We start from the raw sequence: 20,013 nt of genomic DNA, 5'->3' as shown, positions 1-20,013 counted from the left end.
ACCTGATAGACTAGGATCAGATGGAAGGGGAGGAGAAGCTCCCTTATCAGTAGACTGGAGGAGGGACATAGGAGGAGATGAGGGAGGGATGTTGGGATTGGGAGGGATGAGGGAAGTGGCTACAGCAGAGTTACAGAGTGATTAAACTGTATTTAATAAAAAATTAATTAACTAATTTAAAAAGCCTTTAAAAATACTTTGGTGGTAACCAACAGCTGACTAATAGGACTTAAGACTCACTCAATGGGGAAAACAGTCCTGGTGTTGAAAATCTGACTACCTACCCAGGACTAGTGAAGTCATAGATCTTCAGGAAGAACCTATACCACCCCTTTATTAAACTATTACAATTCTTAACTACATCTAAATATTTGTTCTTTTACTCAAACTTAAGTTTAATCCTCATTCCTCATCAGGAAAACTTCTCTTTGTAGCAGACATAGACCGTCATAGAAAAATCACAACTAATCAAAATGCACATTTGTGGAGCCCAGTCTCAACTGATAAATCCACATCACAGCTCCTGTACTAAGGTTCAGGGATCACCTACTATTCTTTCTATCCTGATTTGAGGTTACCATTGGTCAGCCAACCTCATGCTTAACATTAGGCTTTTGAAATTTTTCAGGGGATAGGGGCAGTGGCTCACCTGGCTATTTCTTGCTGGGTGAGGACACTCTCATAAGGAACACCAGATAAGGAACCACAGATTTCTCCAAGGTTAGTGAGTTCTGAAGGTCTTTAAAAGAAGGGATTGATTGTAGTGGTCAACATTGTTTAGTTACCATCAGTTGAATTTTTGAGTATGGGATCTTGATGATGTTGGTTGTACTAGGGTATTAATTAAAAAGGACCAAAGACATAAGATAAAAATTGAACCATGAGAAAAAAGTTGTGGGTGCCTGTTGGTATAAGTAACATCAGAGATTAAGAGCACTGGTCATTCTTCCAAAGTTCCTGAGTTCAATTCCCAGCAACCACATGGTGACTCAACCATTTATAGTGAGATCTGGTGCCATTTTCTGGCATGTAGGTATACATATCGGCAAACTAGTTTGAAAGGAAGGAAGGAAGGAAGGAAGGAAGGAAGGAAGGAAGGAAGGAAGGAAGGAAGGAAGGAAGGAAGGAAGGAGAAAGAAAGAAAAGAAAAGAAAAGAAAAAAGAAAAGGAAAGATCTTAAAAAACAATTCCAAAGAAAACTTGTCTTATTTAATTCAATTTAAGCTATCTTGTCTCTGGATCTGGTCCAAGAGAAGTAGAGCAATATTTTTTGCATAACTATCTGAAAAGAAATCTGTTGATTTCTAGGACAAACCAATTTGATTGCCCATCAAAAGGAGGGACTAGGACTGAAAATATTCAACAACTTAAGGAATGAGAGGCTAACCAGGACCACACTTGTTTAAACAATGTTAAGAAAACATCTAGAAATATTTTTATGGGAGTCAATAAAGGATTTCTTTGATGAGGCCAGAGGTTGGAGTAGGTGGAGAAGATAAAGCTGGCAAGTTACCCGCTTTCCCATGTGACTATGTGGGATTCACCTGGTTCTGTTTCTCCTATTTTTTAATTGGTCTCATACAATTCTGACAGTTACTAACTGTTGCATTGCAGCAGGGCCTGCCATGATAAGAGCTATCAAGAATGATGAACCTTGAATTACCACACAAGAAAAGGAATGGGAAAAGACACAGGGCAAAAACTGTTTGTAGGCTAACTGTATAATTGCAGTTTGGGACACAAAATCTGTCTGTTCCAATGAAAGACTGTAAGAGATTGCAAATGGTTACTTTTTTCGTGGAGTATCAATCAAGCAAAGAGAAAAGTCTGTTGTCTACTGTACAGATGATTTGCTGTTGAGTGATGGAAGGCTGCAACCAGGACGCTTGTCCCATTTCTAATATGCAAACCTTGTCCTAGACATTGGAAATGGATATTGACAAGCAACAGAAAACAGTCCTTTCTCCCCTCAGAGCGACATCTTCTCTCATTTATATCTAAGAAAAAACTTTCAGAGAGGGAACCCTTGATGGTGAAAACCTACAACCTAATATTTTCTTTTTTTTTAATTTATTTTATTTTATTTTATTATTTTTTTTATCAGTTACATTTTATTAACTCTGTATCCCAGCCGTGTCCTGATCCCTCATTCCCTCCCAGTCCCTCCCTCCCTCATCTCCACCGTGCCCCTTTCCAAGTCCACTGATAAGGGGGGACCTCCTCCCCATTCATCTGATCCTGTTTTATCAGGTATCTTCAGGACTGGCTGCAAAGCCCTCCTCTGTGACCTAACAGGACTGCTCCTCCCTTTGGGGGTGGGGAGACCAAAGAGCCAGTCATTGAGTTCCTGTTAGAAATAGTCCTTGTTCCCCTCACTTTGGGAAACCAATTGGTTACTGAGCTACCACAGGCTACATCTGAGCAGAGGTTCTAGGTTATATCCATACATGGTCCTTGGGTGAATGTCAGTCTCAGAAAAGACCCTGTGCCCAGATATATTTGGTCCTTGTGGAGCTCCTATCCTTTCCCCATCAGACTAACTCCCCTTCTTTCTTATGATTCCATGTACTCTGCCAAAGGTTTGGTCATGAGTCTTTGCTTTGAAAACACTGCTAGTTAGAGTCTTTCAGATGCGCTCAGTAGACTCCTGTCATACGTTCAATGCACATCCCATCTGTCTTTCTAAACGAGGATTGATCATCTTACCCCATGTCTGCTCTCTTGATTATCTTTTTTAGGTGTATAGATTTCATTATGTTTATCATATCTTATAGGTCTATATAAGTGAGTATATCCCATGTTTGTCTTTCTCCTTCTGGGATATTTCACTCAGAATGATCTTTTCTAGATCCCACCATTTGCCTGCAAATTTCATGATTTCCTCCTTTTTGATTGCTGAGTAGTATTCCATTGTGTAAAAATACCACAATTTCTGTATTCATTCCTCCGTTGATGGACATCTGGGTTGTTTCCAGTTTCTGGCTATTACAAATAAAGCTGCTATAAACATGGTTGAGCAAGTATCCCTTTTGTGTACTTGAACGAACTTTGGGTATGTACCTTGCAGTGGTATAGCTGGGTCTTGAGGAAGCACTATTCATAATTGTCTTAGAAAGCGCCAGATGGCTTTCCAGAGTGGTTGTACCAGTTTACATTCCCACCAGCAGTGGAGGAGGGTTCCCCTTTCTCCACAACCTCTCCAGCATGTGTTGTCACTTGAGTTTTTCATCTTGGCCATTCTGATGGGTGTAAGGTGATATCTCAGGGTCATTTTGATTTGCATTTCCCTGATGGCTAATGAGGATGAGCATTTCTTTAAGTGTTTTTCTGCCATTCGATATTCCTCTGTCGAGAATTCTCTGTTTAGCTCTGTTCCCCATTTTTTAATTGGATTACTTGGTTTGCTGCTTTTCAGCTTCTTTAGTTCTTTGTATATACTGGATATTAGTCCTCTGTCAGATAAAGGGTTAGTGAAGATTCTTTCCCAATCTGTAGGCAGTCGTTTTGTTTTGATGACGGTATCCTTTGCTTTACAGAAACTTTTCAGTTTCATGAGGTCCCATTTATTGATTGTTGCTCTTAGAGCCTGTGCTGTTGGTGTTCTGTTCAGGAAGTTGTCTCCTGTGCCAATGAGTTCTAGGCTGTTCCCCACTTTTTTTTCCAATTGATTTAGGGTATCTGGTTTTATGTTGAGGTCCTTCATCCACTTTGACTTTAGTTTTGTGCAGGGTGATAAATATGGATCTATTTTCATTTTTCTGCATGTAGACATCCAGTTGGTCCAGCACTATTTGTTGAAGATGCTGTCTTTTTTCCATTGAATGGATTTGGCTTCTTTGTCAAATATCGAGTATTCATAGGTGTGTGGATGTATTTCTGGTCTTCTATGCAGTTCCATTGATCCTCCTTTCTGTTTCTATGCCAATACCATGCAGTTTTTATTACTGTTGCCCTGTAGTACAGCTTGAGATCAGGGATGGAGATACCTCCAGATGATCTGTTGTTGTACAGGATCGTTTTGGAGATTCTGGGTTTTTTGTTTCTCCATATGAAGCTGAGAATCTTTTTTTCAAGGTCTGTAAAGAATTGAGTTGGTATTTTGATGGGAATTTCATTGAATCTGTAGATTGCTTTTGGCAGTATGGCCATTTTCACAATGTTAATCCTACCAATCCATGAGCACGGGAGATCTTTCCATCTTCTGATATCTTCTTCCATTTCTTTCTTCAGAGACTTGAAGTTTTTCTCAAACAGGTCTTTCACTTGCTTGGTTAGAGTCACACCAAGGTACTTTATGTTATTAGTGGCTATTGTGAAGGGTGTTGTTTCCCTAATTTCTTTCTCAGCCTTTTTGTCTTTGGTATAAAAATATGGAACGCTTCACGAATTTGCGTGTCATCCTTGCGCAGGGGCCATGCTAATCTTCTCTGTATCGTTCCAATTTTAGTATATGTGCTGCCAAAGCGAGCACTAATATTTTCAAATTTTAAATTATTTCATGATCTGCATGTTGCACTAAGACCAGACTGTAATGAATTTGATTCCCCACAGAATGTTTAAATCAATATCGAGTCTATAAATGCTAACACCAATTAACTCAGATGAATAAATACTTGGAATTGGGTTCTAATTTGCAGCTTTTGGAAGAGCTAGAGTTGTCCTTTAAGGATATAAATATCTACATAAGAAACTTTTCACCCTTTTTCTTTTTTTTAACCTGCAAAGTAGATCAAGCATGAGGATGGCTACATAATTAACAGAAAAGGCTTAAACGTAAGGAATCTTGTAGAATTATTTTTCAGCCCTGATAAATGTGTCAATAAATTGTAGTATGATATTCAAATTTTGGCTCCCATTCAGATACAAAGTATTTCCCACCCCAACTCATAATAGAGCCAGGCTTTATACGAAAGAAAATAAGCTGCCTCCTTTTGAAAATGTCAGGGATATATTTTTCCTGGTTCTTTACGATGCATCCCAATGGGCATCTGATGAGATAGAGATGGGCCCGATTCCCCATCTCTCTCCCCTCATGCTTGGACTATCCTCCCAAACATTCTAACATGAGCTCTACTATCAAGGAGTTTCTCCCTGAAAAGTGTGGTCCCACTTTTTAAGTGATTAAACCTGGTGTTTGAGTTTGCTAGTTCCCTGACAACTTAGCTGGTGTCTGGTCAACAAATGGAGTTACTGCACTCTTTAGGGGCCAAGGGTCAACAAGCTTTTTGTAGAATACACTAAACCTGGGAGCATGCTCAGTGGCATAGTGCATTTCTAGTGTGTGCAGAAACCTGTTCTCAATTCCCATTACTACTGCTGCAAAACACACACAAACACATGCATACACACACACACATAAACACACAAACACACACACACACTTTCTTTGGTCCTATGGTGGGTAAAGGCCCTTTCTGTGAAAGACTTCATACCTGAAATTGACTGAATGAACTCACATAAAGCTGGAAACAGAAAACCAGTCCACAAAACTGTTCTTTGATCTCTCCATGCATGCCATGGCATATGTGACCTATGGGAACATTATGCACATGCACACATCATCATCATCATCATCATCATCATCATCATAAACAAAATATTTTAAAAAGAAAGCCCAAAGAATCCCAGCAGTAGGAGGGGACAAGGAGACCCTGTAAAGGATAAAGACATTCTCCCCAAGCATGGTTGGATACCATAAAAAGCTAAAATGTTATGCTCAGTATGCGAGGCTAAGCACTGCACTCAGGGTCAGCCACTTTGGACCCAGAGAAGAGCATGTCTGATTGCATGCGGGTTGATATCCCAGGTCCTGCCTCTGAGAAAAAGGTATCAGACGGGTCTGATGCTCTTTGGGTGGATGACACCTAAATGAACATCTGTACAAAGTCCCAATTTATTTCTAATATCAGAGATCAGACCTCTACTCTTGCCTGATGCATCTAAAACAAAAAGAGGGAACTGTAGAGAGCTGCGGAATGCTATGCCTTAAAGATGGAGCTGGTTTCCGCCTTCCACCTTCCCAATGGTGAGTGCTCTCTGTCACAAACAATTCCACATTTGGCTAAGGCTGAGGATCTGGCTTGCTTCCAGGTATGTGGACCTATCTGCATTGCCCACATGGCATGCCTGGGTTGGCTACCCAGAGGCTATTTAAGCTGTGGGCTGGCTTTCCCCAGGGTCCGAGGATTGTTCAAGGTTCCTGAATAAACTGCATTGAAAAAAAAAAAAGGATAAAGACAGTTAAGGGTCACCACCCAGCAACAGCCTTCATAATAAATGGAAATTGCTTCATTACAAACAAATTGTAAAATTCCTAAAGAAAGTACCATAGACCTACAGTTGCTACCTATTGTTAGCTGCTATTTAAAAGGTTAGGCTGTATGTAGGAAGTACTAAGAAAATTATTCTAAAACAGTAAGCACAGGGTTGATATGATGGGTCTTTCAATTACTGGGACCTATAAGATCAGTTGCTATAACTTCTTTAAAGAAAAATATGGTAAGTGTTGATGCCACTCTCATGCCAATACCGCATGGTGCCAGGCATCTCAATGTGGGATATAAAACACAGTAAAACTATCTACTTTGGAACTACGTGTTACTAATTGTTGGGTGCTTTCTTGGTTTTTGTAGACAGACGATTTCTTACCAGAGCCTGTATGATGTGAGTTATCCTGGGTCACAGGTTTTTCTGATGTTTCCATTGGGAAAAACTTGAAGCTTCTTAGTCCAACATTCTTATTTATTATAGTTAAAATTGGTTCTTTTAAAAAATGCTAAGACTAACTGCTGTGTCGTTGGATTAAACGTATGAAAAGCATCTTTGTATGTAATATATATATGTATATATATACATATTTACATACATACATACATTCTACATACATACAGAAAAAAAGCAACCTTGACATCATGTCTAGGTAGAGCTATAGTCAATTCCCTGCCCCTGAAGTCCCCATCCTGACTTTTAATGATCCTACTAGGCCAGTTCTTATGTCACCTCTTTGAGCCTAACCTGTCTCAGGAATGCCTCACTCTCCAGTTCCAAGTCTCTAATGCCAAGCTGCTGGTGAGAGCCCAGGCACTATTGATCAAATTTACCATGTCCAGCTCACTTTCCAGATTGAGAATCATGGACTATGTGACAACTACCTCATCCCTTGGTCTGAAAACACCACCTACCCCAACCCTGAAATGTTTATAAAATGGGAATAGCCATCTCCAAACACCACTCACAGACTAGTGCAACAAAACCAATTTTGTGTAGTAATGATTCAAAAAAAAAACAAGAAAATATCTTTTGAGTTTAAACATATTTATTTTTTAAAAATCATGAAAATTAAATTCCTTTTCTTTTGAGACCATTAGCTGGTGCTTCAGTTGACTGTGAGTTGCTAAGCAATCCTCATTGATCAGAAATGACATGTCCACCCAACAGCATCTGAGACAGATCACCAGCATCATTGCCCACACACAGAGCTATGAGGCACAAGTCATGACCAGGTTCCCATGTTAATATTCCTCAGAAAATGGATATTCTGGGTTGTCAGCAAAACTAAAATAGGAAATAAAAACAAACATACACTGTATGATATATTTTTACAATGTAAAGATGTGATATCTAGGAAGCTACAATCGAGGTGAAAGCTAATCATTTTGTTCCCTGATTAGTTGCAGAATAACATACGTTTATAGTCCTTTACAGTATTTTATAAGAAATGTTTTTTTAAATATCATTTCTAATTTTTTTAAAATTATGTCCATTTGACTAGAACAGAAAACACAAACACCAGTATTCATAAATATTTGTCTCTCTTAGCTTCATCTATGGATCAAAGAAAGAAGGACCAAAAATCCTTTCCAACTTTAGTATCTAATAAAAAGAGAAAAGCATTATGTCAACTTTAGTTCAAGGTAACTCTATAGACACTGAGCAACACAAAAATATCTTACCATGCATCATTTATGCCTACTATTTTCACTTACATTTAACTATTAGTAATTCATTAATTATTCAGTTGCTGCCCATCATACATAGTGAATTGTATTAGATTGAGTTAGGAAAAGAATGTCATTGATAAAATGGGCTTCCATGTCCAAGGAGCTAACAGTATAATTTGTAGGACTCTATATACAAATAATACTCTAAAATATACAGTGGTGAACATTATTAATTGTTAAAATGTGGCAAGAAATATTTATTACTTATAACAATGATTCAATCACTCATTTATATGTCTTTCTTTGGCTTTATTCTTTTCCACACTAACAAAAATATTAAAAATGGTGATAGTTACACCAATTTTACATTGTAGATTTTCTAATACTCCTTCAAACATTATCATATTTATTTTTACTAAAAATGAAAATTTTACAAGCAGAAAATAGATAAATAATAGATAGATAGATAGATAGATAGATAGATGATAGATAGATAGAAAGATAAATAGATAGATATGAATATGCACATATATATACCTATATCCATTATTTGTTTGTCATCATTTATAACCAATATCCATTATCAATTTTGTAACCATGAGAGCATAAAGGGAGACTAAAGATGTTTGAATGGCTTAATGTTCTTAAGCTTTTTCCTGAAGGTTCTCTTCTTGCTTTTGAGCATGACTTTGAAAATCTTCTCTGTATTTTGTGCTGACACATCCAATTACAAAAACTTGGAAACAAATGTTGTATTAATTGTCTCCATGGGAAACTTGCTACAGACAAGGAGAGCATTTAGTTTCTGAAACATCATGAATGGAAGAGGGAGGGAGCTATTTGACTAAAACAAATTGAGGAGGGGTGTTTATCATCATGACTTACAACTCAACTGGAAGATAGCGAAAATTTTTGTTCAGGCCATCTAGGGTTTTCATGTCCTCTGGAGACAACTGAAATTCAAAAACCTGTCAGAAAAACAAAGACATTAGCTTTTGAATGAATTGCGTTTTATGTCTCAAAGGAAATGTAAATGCATGTTCCTAAAAAATGATGAACATTGTTTACCAAAACATTCCTGGTTAATAAATACCAAGTAAAAATTTAAAAAAAAATTGTTTTTGAGATTTGTTAAATTGCATAACACTACAGACAAGAGCTTATCTCAAGGGTAGCTTGTGAAGAAAATAAATGTTGACATCATCCAAAGTTAGATAGTTTCCAAAAAACTAGAGCAAAATTTCAAAACACATCACACAAATCAGTGATTTGCATGGGGAGCTAGATTTATGTAATCCAACATTAAACAATTAATGTGTAAACAACACCTTTTCAACATTATGTAAGCCAAGACTTGTTTAAACTCATGTGAGACAAAAGAGCTGGCTCTAAAAATGATCTTTTTATTTAAATTTAAAATGATTTTCATTACTCACATCTCAAAACATATGCAGTGTTAAGTCCTTCTGTATCTTAAAAATATGAGGACAGAGAAAGAGGGAGGAAGGGACAAGGAGATTTGTTAATAGGAAAAAGAACTGAGAAAGAAATAACACAAAACCTTGGTAAAATAGTGAAGTAGACTCTTGTCTGACAAATGAAAAGATGTGCTGATTAATCAATCAATGAAGTGTGAGGACTGCTAGGTCCTCTTTGTTCATGAAACAATAAAAAGAGAAAGAAAACAACTTCCAAATTGGAAGTTGGTAATTTAGCAAACACTTCTGAATTTACATAACAATTACTGTTGAGACTTTGTAAGTACAGCAGACTGATTATAATGCACATTTCTTAAGTCAGCACACTGATGAAGTGTTTCCACTCTTTCACCCATGGAGGTGATACCAACTTCCTACCCCTTGAATCTTGGCTGCTGTGTAACTTGCACTGGACACTTGAACTTGACAAATGCACTGGTTCATCAACTCTGTACTTGTCATAGAAGTGGTTCACTCTCTTGGTTTAGCGATAAGTGCACGGGTAAAACCTGGGAGATTTGTCAGTTGTATAAACCCTATAGGAACTGAGGAAAAGCTCAGTCTTCTGAGCATGAGAGGCCTCATCATCCTAAATCTTTGCCTTCAGTTCCTCAATAATATGTGAAGGGACTCACCACTATGGATAATTTTCTCTGAGTTCAGACTAAAGTACTGCAAATTTTTAAATAAAAAAATAGAAAGGTAAATAAATGTTTTTTTGTGTAAAACTTCTACTTAAGAATGATTTTTTTAGTAAGTGTTAATATTTTATACTGTAATGAAGTATACTTATTTTATATTTATTATACTATATAATATGTATTTTATGATACAATAAAGTATAAAAATTATTAATTTTTACAAAATTGTAAATTATACAATTTTTTAAAAAATTGTAAATGAGTACAACTGGAACATATAATTAATATACATATATGAGTATTAGAATATTTGAGTATGCAGGGAATTAAACATAAAACCATAGAAATTTCTAGAATCAAAGTTATTCAGTTCAGATCCCTCATTTGAGAAAATAAAAAAAGTCCTTGCAAAAGGTAGGTGGTACTTGATTGACAATGCAAACCAAATTCTATATTGTTTCCAACACTAAATCTGTCAAGTCATCCTGCTCTTTATGTTGTAGACAAGACATTTCTCAATGTACTTGAAAGTTCACATGCATAAGAAATGCTAAAGATATGGACTTGATCTCAAAAATGTTCTGAGAGATTTGAAGGAAGCAAGCATATGGGAGATGCTGTGTAAGAACCCTAAGGACCAGAGCCCATTACCTGCAAATTCTCTTTCATTTCATTCTCTTCGAAACTCTGGGCCAGGATCACAACCCCACGCTGAATCAGGTATCGAAGTGCAATCAGGGCAGGACTGCGCGTGTTCTTTTTGGCCACATCACAAAGAACTGGATCATTCAAGAGAATTGGAGAGTTCTGGTCCACCCTAGAAGGAAAGAAAAAATAAGCTTATGAGGCCAGCGTTTATGTTTTGCTACGGTGCTTAAAAACACAGTAAGGGTATGATGGTTAAACTGGGTGTGATGGTTATGGATAATTGTCAACTGGACAGAGTCTAGAATAATCTGCAAGATGGGCCTCTGGGATGCCTGTGGGGGATTATTTTATTATGAAAATTGATGTGGGAAGACCTGCTTTAATTATGGGTGGGACCACTTTCCTGAACAGGGGATCCTGCATTGTAACAAATGGAGAGAGTATTCTGAGCATTACTGTTCAAACATCATTCTCTGCTTCTTGACTGTATTGAGAACTGACCATTTGCTTCACATTCCTGACACCTTGATCTCCCTTGAATTGTGAATTGTATGAAACCCTTTCTCCCTTAGGTTGCTTTTGTAAGAGTATTTTATCAGAGCAACAGGAAAAGAAACTAAGATATTGCTTCACCAGGTCCCTCTAAAGAAAGATCCCCCTCTCCCTGAGAATTGAGTGTTCTGATACAAATTGACAGTCTTGCTTGACAGGTTTACTCTTTTTTATCTTATTACCATTCTTTGTATCGTTGGGTTCCCAGAGCACCATAAACCACAAGAACAATGTCTTTTGATTTGCAGTAATCCAGTAGCTTACTCTGGTTCAAATAAAGATGACATTCAACCAATGATAGAATATGAGAGAAAGATACCTGATTATTTTCATCAAATGCTCATATTATGATGAATAAAAAAGTATAAAGTCAACACAGTAGAATAAGAAAATCACATGCAATATCACATTTGAATCAAACTGCTCTAATTTTTCTCAAAAGACAAAACTAATTTGGAATCAATCTTCTGATAACATTTGACTACGCAAATTTTTGTGTCAAAAAAAAAATAGTCGTCAGCAAGATGGTTCAGTGGGTGAAGATGCCAGCTGCTAAGGTTTAATAAAATCATAAGGAAGGACCATAATAAGATGGTGAGAAGCATAAACTCCACACAAATCCTGGCCACTGCATAAATTTTAACTTAATTTTTTCAGCCAACTATCCCATGTCTGCTCATTATTCTCATTTCAGGAAGGTCACTTTCCCCTGCCCTCAACTTCTGTCTGACAGCAACTCTAAATCTCCACATTCTTTGTCAGTAGGGCTCTGTAGTATGTCCCCCTTCTTACCCAATACTTTAATAGTCCAAGGCTAAATTTTGAATCTTCTGTGTTTTTTGAAACAGTGATAATGCTCTTAAAAATCTGTTTTCTACAAAAAGAAAATCACATGGGCAAATCGCAAATAAAACGGGAGTCAGGCAGTACAGAAGTAAGGAAAAGCATGAGAGATGGAGAAGGAAGGTGGGTCCTCACCTGGTTGCAGACAGGTTTGTACTTAAGTCCTGGTTTATTTAGGATTCTTTCTAGCTGCTTGTGGTTAAAGTTGGACACCCCAATGGACTTGACCAATCCTGCATCCTTACACTTCTCCAATGCCTGGTGATGTGAAAGAGGTTATGAAGGGTCATACTTTTTGACTACATCAATATAAACAGAATTATGGAACAGTTACAGGAAAAACCTTCTAGATCTAGACACATAGTAGAACACTTGCCAGTGTGTACAGGAGCCTAAATTTGATCACAGGCATTAAAAAAGGTGGGAAAGGGTGTTTTTGCCCAAATGATCACTGGATTTAAATAAATCAGTCAAGATGATGATGATAAGAAAGAGGAAGATGCCAGCCAAAGAGAAATTTCTGTAACATTGCTAGAAAAATAGAGGATATTACTACATTAGGTGGCAAAATATTCATATGCCTCCTGTGCTAAGTCCTTCCTCATTTCCTTCCCTTACATTTTAGTAATACATTTCTCCCCTTCCACTCCAGTTAATATGGATGTGTACAAATTAATTTCTATACCCAAGGGAAAATGAGCTGATTCTCCCTCTCTTTGCTTGCTTTATTGTCCTTTTGAAAAATACTCACCTCCTATGTGTCACAGAAATCCACTGAGTACAATAGAAATTTTTTTCATTTTCTGATGGAAAATCATCATCCCCTGCCTGGAAGGCAAGCAGTTGTCACAATCTCACAAAAACATGGATTTTGCCTATAATAATGTTTCTAATACTACCTTGGAGGAGCTGGAGATATTATTCAGTGATTAAACTCTGGCTGCTCTCTCAGAGTACTTGGGTTTAATTCCCAGAATCTATATAGTGGGTCACAACTACCTGTAATTCCAGTCCCATGGGACCCAATGACCACTTCTGGCCTCCACAACTACCAGGCATGCACAGAGTGCACAAACATACACACAAGAAAAACACCCATACACATCAAACAAAAAATATAGTTGTAAAAGAATATCTTGGAAATAAGACAGTTAGCAACCAGTGAGTGAGTGAGGCATCATTCTGTATACTGTGTTTACAAAGTGATATGCATATAGACTTGTAAAAATTATCTTTGCACTCTAGTTTGCTGTACTCTCATATATTAACTATATAAATAATTAAACATCTTCTTTCTTATAATAACTGTTCTTCCTAAAAATATAATTTAATTATATCATTTCCCTTCTTCTTTCTTCTCCAGTTTCTCCCATGCATGCTCTTGCTGTCCCTAAAATTCATGGCCTCTCTTTCTTTAACTGTTACACACACAACACATACACACACACACACACACACACACACACACACAGATATATAATTCCTGCATTTAAATGATATTTTCAAGCAACTAAATGAGGCTTTCATTTTATTAAATTGGAACTTACATACTCTTTCTTTTGGTAAAAAGGAAATGCTTCATGTTCACTGGGAAACCCTCCAGGAAAAATTATATCAGTCCTGACCCAGAATAAATAATGAATATTAATACATATCAGCCCAAGAACAGGCATGTGAGCCAATGATGGCCAATCAGGACTGTACACTGGATTAATTTCAACAGGAAAAGATGCAAAGAAGCAATAAAGCATTAATGACATTGAGGCTGAAACTGTCTTGAACCACTTATGCTTCCAGGAGAGAAAACAAGACAAGACTGAAAACATGTAGCAGTACAAATGTAAAAGATGTGTAAATACAAGTTTTTCTGGAGGTTAGTTTTAATCTGTGATTCTGAATATTGCTCGGACACCTCATTTTGTAATCCCTTAAATTCTTTGTGTAACCCTCTCAGAAGATTAGTAACATATAAATTATATAAAATTATAATAGAAACGTATCTCAACCATCCATAAAAATGATACCCATGCCCCCATGCAAAGATATATACATTTGACAATACAAATCACTTACCTTCATTGGCACTGGGTAATGCATAACGTAAAGGTCAACATAGTCCAGCTGAAGGCTTTTCAGTGATCTTTCTAAAGCAGGCCGGACCAGCTCTGGTCGAAAGCAAGTGCACCAAAGCTGCAGAGGTTGAAGAATGGAAGTTGTGCTGGATTAATGGAGTATCCAAATATGCATATTCATTTATCCTAATCCTGAGATATTTTTATACTTGAAGGAAAGTAATAGTCATTCCTTTTAACCCAGGATTTACTTACTCTTACTTAACAAAGTGAACTCAGCTATAGTTTGTTTTTGTTGTTGTTGTTATTGTTGGTTCATTTATTGAGCAATGAAAAAAAATTATTCAAGAAATAAAATACATACTAATTTTCAAGAAGTAAATTATCTTTATATACATTTAATCTGCCATTACTTTCCTTTACCCAGTTGTACAATTGAAACCTTTAACAAACTTCTCATCCTGTAATATAATTTTTACTTCCTTATGTTATTTTTTAAATAATTTGCACACTCGAATACCATAAAAAAATATACCTTTGTAGTGATGAACATGTCTTCTCTCTTTATAACCCCTGCTTTAATCTTACTTTGAATGGCCTGTCCTATCTCCTCTTCTACTTGGTAGGCAGAAGCAGTATCAATGTGGCGGAAGCCAGCATCTATAGCTAGATTTGCAGCCTCCAGTGACTTGCTCTTGGGAACCTAGAGGGGGAACCAAAGGAGGTATTTAGAAATACATGTCCTGAGAGATAGCTCAGAGTGATCCTAGGAGAAAGTTTACTAGACAAGAAAATAATTTTGTCTTTCAAAGTCATGTTCAGACCACTTGTTGGGCAAGAGCCTTGTCCTCTGATCCTTGAATTCCTGTTTTCTATTCTATAAATCACAATGAAATGTCCAGAAATCTAATATATGTCACAGAAAACTATCTTCACAGGATCAATGTTTGCCTATATTTTGGCCCACATTTGAGGTAATGGTCCAAAAACTACTTTCTTGGGGTCTTTCTTAATTGATAGCAAGACTATCCCATCCAAGAACCATTTTATACCCACGTAATCCTGCTTACTTACTGGCACTGATGAAGGCCAAGCTCACCCTGGTTTCAGTGGTTTGCTAGAGTCATGCTCTATTATGTAACAGGGTGAAAAAGCAATATGAATACAAGGAAGTCTGCTTGGGACAAAATACACTTATATAGACACTCCTCCTTGCCCCCAGATAAGACACTGTCACAGAGGAGTGAGAAAGCAAAGATCACAGATACCAGGGAAGGCCAGGTTAATAACAGAGACTTTGACAGAGAAAAGCACCCTATGTTAGTCTTTCTACATATCCATTCTCTTTGTCTGACAGACCTAAATACAGACAGGAAAAAATCTATGCTAAGTGGATTACATATGTCATGTTGAAAATTAGTCATTTAGGGTGTCAGCCCCTTCAGAGAAAGATTATTTGTTTTTAAAAAAATGACTAAAATTAAAACTAAAATTTTTACCTTGGCTACCAGATTTGGATAATTATATGACTGGGTTGTTAGTTAGTTAGTTACTTAGTTTGTTTGTTTGTTTGTTAGAGGTTCAGGGACTAAGATGTCTCACTCATTAAAGTGATTTCAAACAATGATCAGAATCTTAGTTCAGACCCCCAGTACTCATGTATAAACAGAGTATAGGATGGTAGTGTATGCATTTAATCCTAGTTCTTGAGAAGGCAGTCAGGGTAGCTCAATGGCGTGCCAAAATAGCTAACTCAGATTGATTGCCATAGTGGTTGTACCAGTTGACATTCCCACCAGCAATAAAGGAGGGTTCCCCTTTCTTGACAGCCTCTCTAGCATGTGTTATCTCTTGAGCTTTTGATCTTAGCCATTCTGATAGGTGTAAGGTGAAATCTCAGGGTCGTTTTGATTTGCATCTCTCTGATGTGATGTGGAACATCTCCTTATGTGTTTCTCTGCCATTCTATATTCTTCTACAGAGAATTCTCTGTTTAGCTCCATACCCCATTTTTTTAATTGGGTTACTTGAATTATTGCTTTTCAACTTCTTTAGTTCTTTATATATTCCAGATATCAGCCCTCTGAATAATGTTGGGTTTATGAAGATCCTCTCCCAATCTGTAGGCTGCCATTTTGTTCTAATGAGAGTGCCTTTGGTTTACAGAAGCTTTTCAGTTTCATGAGGTCTCATTTATTGATTGTTGCTCTTAGGGCCTCTGCTGATGGTATTCTGTTCAGGAAGTTGTCTCCTGTGCCAATGAGTTCTAGGCACTTCTCCACTTTTTCTTCTAGCCAATTTAGAGTATCTGGTTTTATATTGAGGTGTTTGATCCACTTGGACTTTAGTTTTGTGCAGGGTAATAAATACGGATCTATTTTCAATTCTCTGCATGTGGAAATCAATCTGGTGCTTTCTCAGACAATTAAGAATAGTGCTACCTCAAAATCCAGCTATACCACTCCTAGGCATACATCCAAAAATGTTCAAGTACACAACAAGGACATTTGCTCAACCATGTTTGTAGCAGCTTTATTCATAATAGCCAGAACCTGGAAACAATCCAGATGTACGTCAATGGAGGAATGGATATAGAAATTGTGGTACTTTTGCACAATGCAATACTACTCAGCAATTAAAAACAAGGAAATCATGAATTTTGCAGGCAAATGGTGGGATCTAGAAAAAAAATCATCCTGAGTGAGGTATCCCAAAAGCAGAAAGACACACATGGTATATCCTCACTTATATAGTCCTATCAGATAGGATAAACATACTAAAATATGTACACCTAAAGAAGATAAACAAGAAAGAGGTCCTGGGATAAGATGATCAATCCTCATCTAAAAAGACAAAGGGGATGGACATTGGAAATAGGAGAAAACAAGTAACAGGACAGTAGCCTACCACAGAAGGCACTTGAAAGACTCTGCCTAGCAGTGTATCAAAACAGATGCTGAGCCCCATAATCAAAACTTCGGCAGAGTATAGGGAATCATATGAAGGAAGGAGGAATTAGTATATCCTAGAGGGGACAGAGAGCCCCACAAGGTCCATATATATCTGAACACAGGGATCTTCTATGAGACTGTTTATCCAACCAAGGACCATGCATGGATATAACCTACAACCCCTGCTCAGATATAGCCCATGGTAGCTCAGTATCCAAGTGGGTTCCCTGGTGAGGGGGACACAAATTGTTTCTGATATGAACTCATGAGCTTCCCCTTCCCCTTGAGGGAGGACCAGCCTTGCTAGGCCACAGATAAGGACATTGCAACCATCCTGAAGATACCTGATAAGCTAGGGCCAGACGGAATCAGAGGAGGACACCCCCAACAGTGGACTCGGAAGGGGGCAAGGAGGAGATGAGGGAGGGAGGGGAAGATTGGGAGGGAAAAAGGGAGAGGACTACAGCTGGGATACAAGTGAATGTATAAAATTATTTAAAAATAAAAAAATATAAAAAGATAATAGCTAAGTCACTGACTTACAGACACAGCGAGAGACCCTGTCTCACAAAAATAAAGTGAGAGCAATGGAGGAACACTTTGACCCCTAGAATCCACACATGGTACACAAACACACAACACATACATAATCACACAATATATTTAAAGTGTTTAAAAAAGTAAATAGACTTACTTTTCTGATTATTTTAAGAACTTCTACAATTATTTTTTTACATTGAAACACAGTGAATAAAATTCTGCCTTCTGCCACTTTTTCTGGATACCAACCCTGACAAACCTAAGAATAAGGCCACTCTGTGAGTTACCAACACTTTAGTAGTGGCCTTGACCTGGTCCTGTTTTTTGTGCAACTTTGCAAAATTAGCAATTCCTATATATATTTCTAGATTTCTTTGAATTTTACGCATATGCTCAGATTGGATATATGCATAAATCAAAAGGGAAGGAAATGTGCAAATTTGAAGTTAAGGTAAGTGGTCCTTTGTCACACAATCAGAAGGTCTCAGGAGGATTACAAAATAAGAAAGTCCATCCAGATTAGCAAACAGTCCACCTTGATGTTTTTAGTTCTTAGGACCACCGTGCTCTAAATTCAACATACATTAATGAAGACCTTCACTTATTCAGAGTTACCTTTACTAGGTCCTCCTTCTCCCCATTATAATAATGCACTATAAATTCCAGTAAGTTTTCCACAGTTAAGAATTATACCTGGGAGACTTCACTTAGCTGTGGTACAACATTCACTGTGAAATGCTGAAGGCTACCCCAAACCTAAGTGTTCCTCAAGTATTTGTTTCATGCATTAGTCCACAGCAGTGGGTCTCAACCCTCCTAATGCTGGGACTTGTTGACTTATTAATACATTTCTCATGCTATGATGACCCCTGACCACAAAATTATTTTTGTTGCTACTTCATAAATGTAATTTTGCCACTGTTATGAATCTTAATGTAAATATCCGATATCAAGAAAAGCGGGTATGCGACTCCTGTGAAAAGATTTGTTTGACCCTTAAAAGGGTCATGACCCACAGACTGAAAACCAAAAGAGATAGCCTGAATTATCACACTGATTTCCCTGCATTTTGTCTTTTTAACAGGAAAAATGATGTTGTGTATTGTAGACATACACAAAGAAGTCCCCTTGCAAACTGTGACCGAGAAAGATGACAGACAATCCAGTGACTTTCTTCTCTTCTATTATGCTTAGAAACATAGATACAGGAAAAGCATCGTGGCCAAAATTGTTAGTCATGGGTCTGTCCCCTTAAGCCTAGAGCTCACAGCCTGAAGATTCACACCAGCTCACTCTTAGAGCTGACAGACCCCAAATGGGAACATTAAATTCACAGGCAGGTCTAAGCCAGAAAAGCAAATTCATGAAAAAAGACATGGTCACATCCTGCCAGGCCCAGATTCCTAGTGACAGCAAGAATCACAAGAAAAATAAACAAATTTTCTCCCTGTCCTGGAAGTCCATCACTTAGTTAGAGCAAATGTCCCAGTGAAACTGAGGCATGTACCTTGTAGTTATGTTATCTACTGCAATAACACCCACCCTCAAAATAAAATATTTTAAGAATTAGGCCTTTCATTTGTTCCCCATTAAGCACACCTCCCTGCTGGCTCACAGTGAGCAGAGATCTTTTCCCACAGACATGCAAGCATGAATATAGACCCTGTTCTTCTGTCTGAATCCTGACTCGGCCTATGCAGGGAACCAGCTCAGTCTCCTACCACTAATTGCAGCTGCTGCTGTAAAATCTATTTAACAAGAATAATCAACAAGTACAGAAACGATCAGACCCGGATGCAGGGCAAGCAATCTGCCATTTTGTACACGGAACAGCTTTAGCCTGGAGATACTGAGAATCATGAATTCCTACCTCTCTGGGTTTATAGGTGCCAAGGCCCAAGGCAGGAATGAAGTGGCCGTCATTTAGTTTGACACGCTGCTGTTTGGAACTCATTGTTCCAAAACAAATGGAATTTTCCCTCCTCTGGCTAAGCAGATTCTTCGGCTTCCCTGAAGCAGAAGTCATATTTCCACTTGCTGACTCACTGGCTAATGTTTAACTATTTCAAACACAGGGCTAATTAATTAATCAGTGCTACTGTCTGGTTAATAGTTAAACAATACTGATGTGTGCCTACTATTTAAATACTACTACTGACAACCAACAGAATGGGAGGAGGCAGAAAAGTTAAAGCAATATTCCACATGTAATAAAGGAAGCCACTCATTTTCATATGAAAAATTATTTGTTTTTTTATCTTTTTTTTACAATTTATTCTCTTTTCATTAATTTATTTGATTATTTTAGAGGCTGATCACAAGCCCCTCTCTCCTCCCAGTCCCACACT

The 20,013-nt window shown here is 37.5% G+C and overlaps 1 protein-coding gene, 1 non-coding gene and 1 pseudogene across 2 annotated transcripts in view; 1 reads left to right on the top strand and 2 right to left on the bottom strand.

Moving 5' to 3' along the window:
- The window catches only part of LOC132649330 (aldo-keto reductase family 1 member C1-like), a 298,798-nt gene that overhangs the window by 232,093 nt on the left and 46,692 nt on the right, over positions 1 to 20,013 (top strand). The gene's annotated exons all lie outside the window — the stretch shown is intronic.
- Positions 4,365 to 4,471, bottom strand: LOC132649384 (U6 spliceosomal RNA). The gene has a single exon (XR_009587820.1). It is a non-coding gene; the product is annotated as a U6 spliceosomal RNA (small nuclear RNA).
- LOC110560697 (aldo-keto reductase family 1 member C13-like) lies at positions 7,298 to 19,700 on the bottom strand (annotated as a pseudogene).

This window comes from Meriones unguiculatus, chromosome 19 (genome assembly GCF_030254825.1).
Source record: "Meriones unguiculatus strain TT.TT164.6M chromosome 19, Bangor_MerUng_6.1, whole genome shotgun sequence".
In the NCBI taxonomy this organism is placed as follows: Eukaryota; Metazoa; Chordata; class Mammalia; order Rodentia; family Muridae; genus Meriones; species Meriones unguiculatus.
Note: the sequence above shows the minus strand (reverse complement) of the source record. Positions and strands in the feature narration are given on the sequence as shown.